Source organism: Pelmatolapia mariae, linkage group LG10_11, assembly GCF_036321145.2.
Source record: "Pelmatolapia mariae isolate MD_Pm_ZW linkage group LG10_11, Pm_UMD_F_2, whole genome shotgun sequence".
NCBI classification, from domain to species: Eukaryota; Metazoa; Chordata; class Actinopteri; order Cichliformes; family Cichlidae; genus Pelmatolapia; species Pelmatolapia mariae.
This window is the reverse complement of record NC_086236.1, coordinates 18,603,711-18,613,092: the sequence shown is the minus strand read 5'-3', so window position 1 is coordinate 18,613,092 and position 9,382 is coordinate 18,603,711. Positions and strand designations below refer to the sequence as shown.

The window sequence follows — 9,382 nt, the reverse complement described above, 5'->3', positions numbered from 1 at the left end:
TGGCAAGCTACATTGTAGCCACAGCTGCCCTGGGGTGCACTGACAGAGGCGAGGCTGCCGGACACTGGCACCACCGGGCCCTCTGACCACCACCAGTAGGCAAACATGGGGTTAGTATCTTGCCCAAGGATATTTGGCATGCAGCCAGGAGGCAGCCTGGGATCAAACCACCGACCTTCTGATTAGTGGCTGACCTGCTCTGCCACCTGAGCTACAGCCACCAATGTAGAGCCATAAAGATGATTAATTAATCAATACAGTAACAACATCACAGTCAACACCCATTTAAAAATTTCACTATGAACCACTGTGACACACAAACCATCTAAATGAGAGTAAACGTCAGGTCAGAGTGGTCATGTGACGAGGCGTGACAGTGCACTGACCAGTACGGCTATCCGTCGCAGGATGTGCTTCTGTTCCGGTGGAGTCAAAGGCCAAAGCCTCGTAGAACAACACATCAGTGCAGCAATAAACAGGAAGCAGCTGATCCAGAAGGCCGACTTGAGTGACAACTTATCTCCCCCGGCGCACTTGACCTTGTCATCTTCCTCTTCCTCTGAAGTGTCCAGCACACACCTCACAGGCTAGGCCAAGGTTCAGAAATCCCATAACACGTGAGCAAGACACGTACACACATAAACAAAGCAGTCACTGCTGTCACATGAAGCTGCAAATTTCATTTTGGAAAACTATAGATGATGAAACAAAGCGAGGGGATGGTGTGTGTCTGTGTAGCATTATTCTTCTGGGGGGTATAAATTTGATCCAGAACATTCTCCTCCACCCTGCAAAGAATGTAACAATGTAAAGTTTCGGGTAACATAGCGCCTTTTTTTCATCTCTTTTTTTCTTTCTTTCTTTTTTTCAGTCTCCAGCACGCAGACTTGTCTGTCATTAACACTATATATAGACTCATGGTGGCACACTCACAGCAAAATGTCACTACATTTGTGCAACATGGCATCACATCTGGCTCACAACACCCACTAAATCTGCCCCCGTCTCTGCTGTTTTATGTGTGTGGTGACTGAGCCAGCTTGGTGTGTGGAGGTGCGACTCACTCTTTCCCACGATGCCGTGCATCAGCAGGCTGAAGTGGGGGGGTGGAGGAAGCAGAGGAGATGGAATACTGAATGGCAAAAACACACACACACACACACTTAAGACACATTCAGGAACCTCCTGTGCCCATAGTGCAGAAGCTGGGCCCTAAATGGGCTTATACAGGAAGTTCTCAGCTTTGGCTACTTCCTGTTTGCTAGGAGCTTGTATTAGAAGCACATTGTGTGGTAGAGGAGCTTTTCAGAAGCAATTCACTAAGTGTAACAAACCTTCATGCAACAGTGGAAGCAACTGTTCCAGCAGCAGCATCTCAGTCTCTACTAAATGCACACATTAAACATTTTTAGTAGAACTTCTGCTCATTTTATTTCTATGGAACGTGTCTTGAGTTACTCTAACTAAACAGTTTCCTATGACCACACGGCACGGTGGAGCCAATCAACTGCGGCTATTGTACGCACAAGTTTAATGTTCATCAGCATAACAATGATAAAACTGTTAAGTCCATGCTTTATGGTCGGCAAGGTTTTATAGCATGTCTGTCAGCCAGAGGCTAAATAGTTTCCTCAAAACCTAAACAATTTTAGGTCTTAAATCGAGGCTGTCGTACTTTTACTGTATCAGCCTGCTTGGTGCATTTGTTTTGTGACAATAAAACATTCTGATAGTGGGAGGAAGAAGGAGGAAGGGAGGTGTCATGCAGAGATAAATTAATGAGGAGGGGGAGGCAAGTTCGAAGGAGAGGAGGATGCAGCGTGCAGGTATTGTGTTGATGTGATGTCCAAGTCGTGCAAAGAAGGTCAATTGAGATAATGGCTGGAGCAGAAGATAATAAGGGAAAAGGGAGAAGTCCTCGAGAGATATAAGAGAAGTGATTCTGGTGATCTTCCCAACAGCATGCAACAGCCTCAGATAGATTGCACCCAATTCATTTTCTTCGCTGAACAAAACCTGGAAGCTCGTCAGAGGAACTGCTCTGATATCAGCCTCCATGTAAAGATATGCAAAGTGTCAGGGGCATTGTAGCTGTTCAAAAGTTAAACTGCCACTTTCCTGTTTGGACTCTTTATGTCAGGAATAGAAAAATTACCAATAAAAAAAAATGCAATCATCATGTGTGAATGTGTAAGTTAATGTTTAGTTAATGCTGGGAGGTCTTGTTGAGGTGAGGCCTGCCAAGTGGAAAAAGGCCAGGCTGTGAAATCGAGTCTCCAGACTTATAACCGTTCAGACACAGATGATAAAGTTTTTAACATTTCTTCAACTGTAAGCATGTTATGGAGGTGACGTAGTTCGAGATAAGGGCTAAAATATGAAGCTTAGAATTAGCGGAAATCTTCACTAAATGAAAAGAGGATTTAGTGATGGATTTTGGAAAGCACTGAATTAAATATAGGAGATATTTCAGGGGTAAGTAGCTGCCACGATGATATCTCAAGTCAAAACATTTCATTTCAGACATCATTTCCTTTTGGATGGAAGACATTATACGTGATTTGGTTCTGCGGAGCTCCATCTCTCACATCTCCTAGTAACAATGCCCTTTTCCTGCTCTGTCATTTATCATTCTATATATCGTCGCAGTCTTTCCCTAAAAATAGTCCTGAAGCTGCACATGTCCATGCGGAAAACTCACCTAAACAATGCACCAGTAAAAATCACTGAACCTAAAAAAAAAGGCAAGCGGAAACCACACATTACCAACAGGAAGTGTGATGCCAACACCCAGCAAAATGGCAAAACTTCAAAAACAAAGCATCTCCACTAAATTTATATTCAATTCAACTTTTACTTCCTTTTAAGTGGGATCAGCACAAATGGACAATGTAGAAGTTTTGAAAGAAGAGTGAAATCCACCGGCCTGGTGTGTGGTTGCATGGTTTGGAGAATGGCCTCAAAGCAAAGTAAGCTATAAAAATCTCTCTAAGAATACCCTAGAGGCACAGATGTGGACAAAGACAACTTTAGTCGGTGTACTTTGGAAAAGCGAAGAAAGACAGTATTAGTGAAAGTCTTGCTGGAGTTAAAAGAAAGGGCACTTATTCGGTAAAATTTTGTAATGTCCAGGATTTTAAAAGTCTGGCTACATTTTGCTTGGAAGCTAGTTAAAGATTTTAAAGGATAACACTAGCATTAGTCTGTATTTCTTTTTCAATTTTCGATAAATAAAAAGCCCAAAATGAAGAAAAGACTGGCCATTTCTCAATGATTCACTACTTCTCGGCGTTATCTGTAGCGCTGATTCCAATCTGATTAATTTTGAGCCTTGTCATAGAACTTTCATTCATCTGTAAGAGGAATTGCGAGTCATTTTTGAAAACAACCGGGTACCAGACTTTAACTGATGGGAGTAAGCGGTACATTTGTTTAACCGTTACTGACTGCAAGACGTTTTATGATGTCTAGGCACTGATATCTAAAATACATCTAAAATACATAAACTGGCCCAAACAAAGCCATATAGTCAAAGTCAAAGTAAACTTTGTCATCTCCGCTATATATAAGTATATACAGGTGTCTGTCATTAACATAGCTAGAAAAAAAAGAGATTGGAAGTAACTTTATGGGGAAATTGAATCAAAAAGTAGTTTAAATTCCTAGTCATATGCGATGTCCAGACAAATTATGAGCAGAAACAGACAATCAGTTGAAATCCCTGAATCTATTTAAAATAAAAGAAACACATGATTTGTTTTTTTTTTAATCTTATAGACTTTTTAGACAAGTGCATTTTTATGCCTTTTTTTTAAGAAATCAAAATACTTCAAAGTGAACTTTTTGAGTAACAGAAGTCCCCCATTAAGGGGATCAGCGGTATTTTGGCCATGGGAAAGGAAGGTCTGACTAAAGCACTGCTCTTTCCTCTTTTGGCACAGAGTCACAGAGTGACGCTGTGACCTCATCCCATCCTGTTGCACAGGAAAGGTGGATCAGATAGCCGGGGTCGGCACCTGCAGAGACACAGAGTGTGTGACTGAGAGACTCACAGAGAGCAGTGACAAAAAACAAGAACTTGTGAACTTGTGCACGGCACAGAAGATATTAGGTACCAACATAAGGACTGCAATGAAAACATTTTGATGTGTGTGAAAGTGGGAATAACATAAAATGGAAACAGACACATTTACCTCATACCTCAAAACAAAGGGAAAAATTTTTTTTATAGTGTTGAAGTTGTTACATTTATGTTATCCCTTACTTACTGATAGCATCAGCTTGTTCCAGTGAGTTTCAAAGAAACTAAGTGAGCTGCAGTCAACTGTGCATGAGTGTTTGTATAGGATAGAGGTACCCTGCCAATGAGCCCAGTGGTAGAGCCAATATAGACAGGCCCCTCCATTAGCTTCTAACGATGCAAGACCTCACAGCTAGTAAGTAGTTATAAGCTAACCACCACATTATATTTATTTCTGTAGTGTGTTTATAGATTGGGGTTTTTTATTCCCAGATAATGAAAATTAGTAGACATAACAGAAATATGAATTTATTCCTTTCTGTGGATGCTGGTTTAATCCGTTTTGCTATGGATGTACAGACTTGGAATGAATACAAAGCTTATCTAAGTGTTGACGTTCTATAAATTGATAACCCCCAAATTGATGAACTCCAGCTGATTGGGGTTATCATAGTCAGGATGTCGATTTTGTGGTTAGAGGGAGGAAATGACAGACAGGATAGACACAGGAGCCAAATAAATCCTTTCACGATATTCCATGGTCACGATGCATGTTTGTATGTAGGAGTATGTGTCTGTACGTACGTGGGTGTCAGTATTTGACTGAGATATTACATTTATGAACGTGTGTGGCAATGACGTAAATCTCGCAGTGGTCTCCACCATGGTGGTGAGCCCCACCAAAAGTGTCACACCCAAACCATCTGCTCTTGGTTAAAGTTGTGTAATTGTTAGGCTGAGGCAAGTGTTCATGCAGCAGAATCAAGGCTAAATGAATTCACTCACAAACACCTAGAATCAGATTACATTAGAGTTGGACTTTGGTTGGCCAATGGTGGTTTATAACCCACATATTTGTGTCCACATATATGTTGCCCAGTAGCCAGTTTCAAGTTAATTCTCAGCGAGCAAACCTTTGTCTGAACCGATCAGGACTTTGCACCTTTTAAACTTGTCAGAGCTTTTCTGCCAGGTAATGCTTTTCAAATCCAGCATGCTAAGTACTGAGCTCATAACTTCCAGGCAACAATTGTGCCTGCTTTTATAGATTTTTATATCCCGTGTCATATCCAGTTCAAGTGATTTTGTGGCCTTGGATTCAGTCAGGAGGTAAAAATACATTTCTTTTTTACACGGGATCAACTGGCGCTTTTACCTAACACTCAAACAACACCATAAAATGCAATAGGTGAATTTCTTATGTTCTCGTCCTCTTCTCCTTCCCTCTGGTATAAGATAATACTTTAACGTTAGCACACTGCACTACTGTCATGACTTATGGTTCAATCCCAAAGTGACAAACATCATAATATGGGGAGATTATGCTTGTTTGTGTTTCATAAATCACTGTTGCCTGCTTTAGCCATTAACCAAACAGTTTCTAGTGTAAATTGGGTCTGTTGTAGAGTTCACTGGGTTTGAGTCCATGGTGTCTGGCCATCATGTCCCAGTCGCTGTGGTTAAATATAACACTTAGTGGTAAAAATGTTAAAGTACCACTTCCCCTATACTGACTGCAACAACAGATCTATCTCTGGTGGACTCCTAAACCAAGAGGGGACTGACTGATTGCTGTCCTTGACACCACCACCACCACTCCCACGAGCCCCCTGTTCACACATTCTCCTGCGACACAGCTCTCCCTCATCTACCTCTCCTCCATCGCTCTGCTTCAGTGATGCAGGTAGAGGCTTGACCTAAAATCTGGGGTGATGAATGACTCTCATCTTGCTGATTCTAGCAGTGTGTGTGTGTGTACATGCATGAGTACTTGCTTGTGTGGTCTATATGTGTCTGAACCTCAGCCCAGTCTGATCTGCTGCAGGTTATAGTCACAAGCTTTAAGATGCTTGTAAAATCTCATCAATTACCCTAAACACAACTGCAAAAAATAAATTTGGTTACATATGTAACAGTATTTCCTCCCATATGAAAAAAAGGATTTAAGGCATTGTTGTGAAGTGTAAAAGCGTCATTCAATTGCATAAATATAAGTAATTGGTAATTTTATTTAACTGTAAACTATAATAATTTTATTATTGCCATTTTAACTTGGAATTTAAATGCTAGTACAATTAGATATTCATGAGAACACCACATTCCCGAATTACCATCACATGGGCTATGATTCTAATTTTTCGTCATTAATAAAAAGGATCAGAAAGGTTAAAATGGAAAAATATATACAGGGACCTGCATAAAGACTAGTGCTTTGATGGCGCATGGTGCGCTCCTTTGTTTCAAAGACTTGGCCACTTCCACTGAACGGAGCTGGGGGGCACCAAAGTCTGCTCTCCAGCCTTTCTCCCTACTGTATTCCACAGCCTCCCTCACGTCTGTCCCCCCTTTTGTGTAGCTACCCGAATAAATTAGCAATCCAAGTAAGTGAAGGAGGGAGGAAGAGGTGGAGGAGGGTATGGAGCTGAGTAGGGGGCTGGGCCTTGTGGCGGACGAGTCGGCTTTCGGTTGGTGAGGTGCACGGTACCCTGAAGCGACTCTGTCTCAACACGCACACACACACATCCAAAAAGCACCGTGTCTCAATGACTGGATGCTGAGAGAGAGAGAGAGAGGGAGCGAGAGAGAAGCGAAAAGTGAAACACTGAAGATCAACGAGAGACTGTGCAGAGGACCACAAGCGTCTCCTTTCTGCTGCAGATAGTGAAGAAGCCGTGCAGCTTCCCAGCTGATCCAAACGCGCTCACCTGACTCGGGGACGGAGACGCATAAAAACCCTTCCCTGTGGAATACCCAACCTGTCGGTCAGCGGGATTAGGGCATCTGTGGAATTAGCACTACTGGCGTTTTCTGTGGATATTATGGAACATCAAAAAGCCTAGTCCAGCTGACCAGCAAGGTTCCATTCAAGATTCTGTCCTGGCGGATTGTCTGTCGTTTGGGAGGGATTGGAAACCCGTTTGCATACTAATCAGGTTGTGAAGGGGATATCCAGGGTGCACATCCAGAGCAGCGGGGGTCCGATGAGTGTAAGTGATCGCTTTTTACTTCTTATCTAAACAGTGATGTCTCATTCACGGAATAAGAATAAAGAATAAATGCAGGCAGACAGTCTCTTACTGGGAGGAGGCTGCTGGTTTCCCATGCAGAGGGGTATGCACCCTGCATCTGCACCTTGCGTGCATGGGCTGATAGCTGATCTCTGTACTGTGCTGTGGAAGGCTATACTAGAGAGACTCAAAAGTAGCACAAGATCAGTGCATCACAGTGATGCACTGTAACTTAATATTGATTATTGATTCCCAGTCAGAGAGGATGGAAAAAAAGAGTGATTCATCCCCGTTTGAAATGAAAAAGCGGCCAATCCGGTCGACTACCACACAAGCTAATTACGCTTTATGGAGCTGGTAACGGCAAGTCAGTGGTTTCTTCCACAGTGTTGGCAGGCTCAGAGTAGCTACTCTTTTTATTTTGGAGGGACGATAGAACCACTTAATGGGAAACACCATGAAGTGCACAAAGTGGGTCAGCGTTTGTTAAAAGTATTTCTCAGGGAGACCAACTGGTGTGACAATGAAAAATGCCCGCAAGGCATCACTAGCGGAAAGAATTTTAAATATTGCTGTGTACCACTGAGCAAGGCACACACAGGGTCTGCTCTGCAAATGCTGTTGTAGCTCCTCATTTCTGCTTTTCTGATTATGAAAACAGAACCCCAGACTGGAGCAGGACTCTCTCAGTAGACATGGACTGTATACTTTAGTTTAGTTTGGACTGCTCATGGCAGTTTTGTTATGCGGCAAACAGATTTTGACTCAATCTAACTTTTTCCCCCTCTAACATAAAAGTGTTGTTATTTCAGCCATTTCTGTCTGTATATGTTTACATGGCCAAAAGCTAAAAATGGGAACCCACGGGCATATTCAAATTCCTAACCACAATACTTATTCCAGTCATATCTGGTGTCCACTGAGCTCCTCGGCACTTGGTTTTCTGCTGTATGCAGGGGATACTGATGTTTGCATTATTGCACTATCCACTTACATCGTCCCATGTGCTCCAGCCTTGCAGTACACTGACCTCAGAGACAGCCTCTGGTCTGCATAAAAACAGCAAGAGTTTGGTTTCTTGCAGAGTGATGAGGCGTGCAGCAAGACATTTTTCTAACAGGAACCATATGCATATCTAGTGCCACTAGTAGCTACAACTGAGCAGAGCCTCAGTTTATACTAACAACTTATAATTATTCACATCAGCTGCTTGGCAGAACAGATCCTTCTTCGCAGGAGAAGGATTTTAAACAACCCGGGTTATTTTCACAGTTGTTTTTATCTCGTCCTGGTAAATTCATGCTCCGTGATGCAAGAGGAGTATATCTGGAGGCTGGATTAGATTTTAATTTGATGCTGGGTGAGGCTCATACTGTTTTTTCAATCTTGAAATCCTACATCTGAATCACACTGACAAACAGCCAAATATTGTTCCATTTCAGTTTTTGAGTTGTCATCAATTTCTTTTTCTTCTTCCTTTAAGGATACTCCTTGTTCATTCTAATGCTGTTCCTTAAGGGAATGTCCAAGCTACAGCTTTATTCCTTTTTTGCAAATCTCAAGCAATGTTTGGGAGTTTACCCTGAAATACACAGGGTAATCAAATTGTGCATTTGCCACCCACATTGACACTGAAATTCTGTTAGTACTGTATACACCATTGTCCTCTTTGCAACTCCCACAAAAGCCACATAAGAAAGAAAAATACCTCTTTTCCCAGTCAGGTTTCATTACTTGCGTGATTTAATCCCATAACTCTTTTCTCACGGTCTGATTAAAAAAAAAAAAAAAAAAAAAAAGATTGCGAAAACAATACACATACAGTATTGCGGAGAAAACTGTAGCGGGTAAATCTTTTGTGTTTCAGCTCATCATCTCAAACCACCAAGTGCTGCCAATGAGGGAGAGCGAAGTGAGAAAAACTGAAAATATCTTCCCCATCCAAATGATGCCTCTGAATCAAAAAAAATCTAATTGTATCCCAGAACTGTTTTTTCCTGGGTTTTTGTTTCTCAAGCATGTGAAATCAGTGTCTGAGCACAAATATCGGAAAGTGACTCACAGACTCCTCTCCATCTAACTCTTCCTCTTGCACGCACACTCACACACAAATACACAACAAGCCCTAACACGT

At 42.0% G+C, this 9,382-nt stretch overlaps 1 protein-coding gene across 1 annotated transcript in view; it reads left to right on the top strand.

Moving 5' to 3' along the window:
* Window positions 1–6,752: 6,752 nt before the first annotated feature.
* Window positions 6,753–9,382, top strand: part of LOC134636209 (protocadherin-16-like) — an 85,610-nt gene continuing 82,980 nt past the window's right edge. The window contains exon 1 of the mRNA XM_063486088.1: window positions 6,753–7,227. The gene's annotated coding sequence lies outside the window, so the exon portion shown is untranslated. The remainder of the gene's footprint in view (window positions 7,228–9,382) is intronic.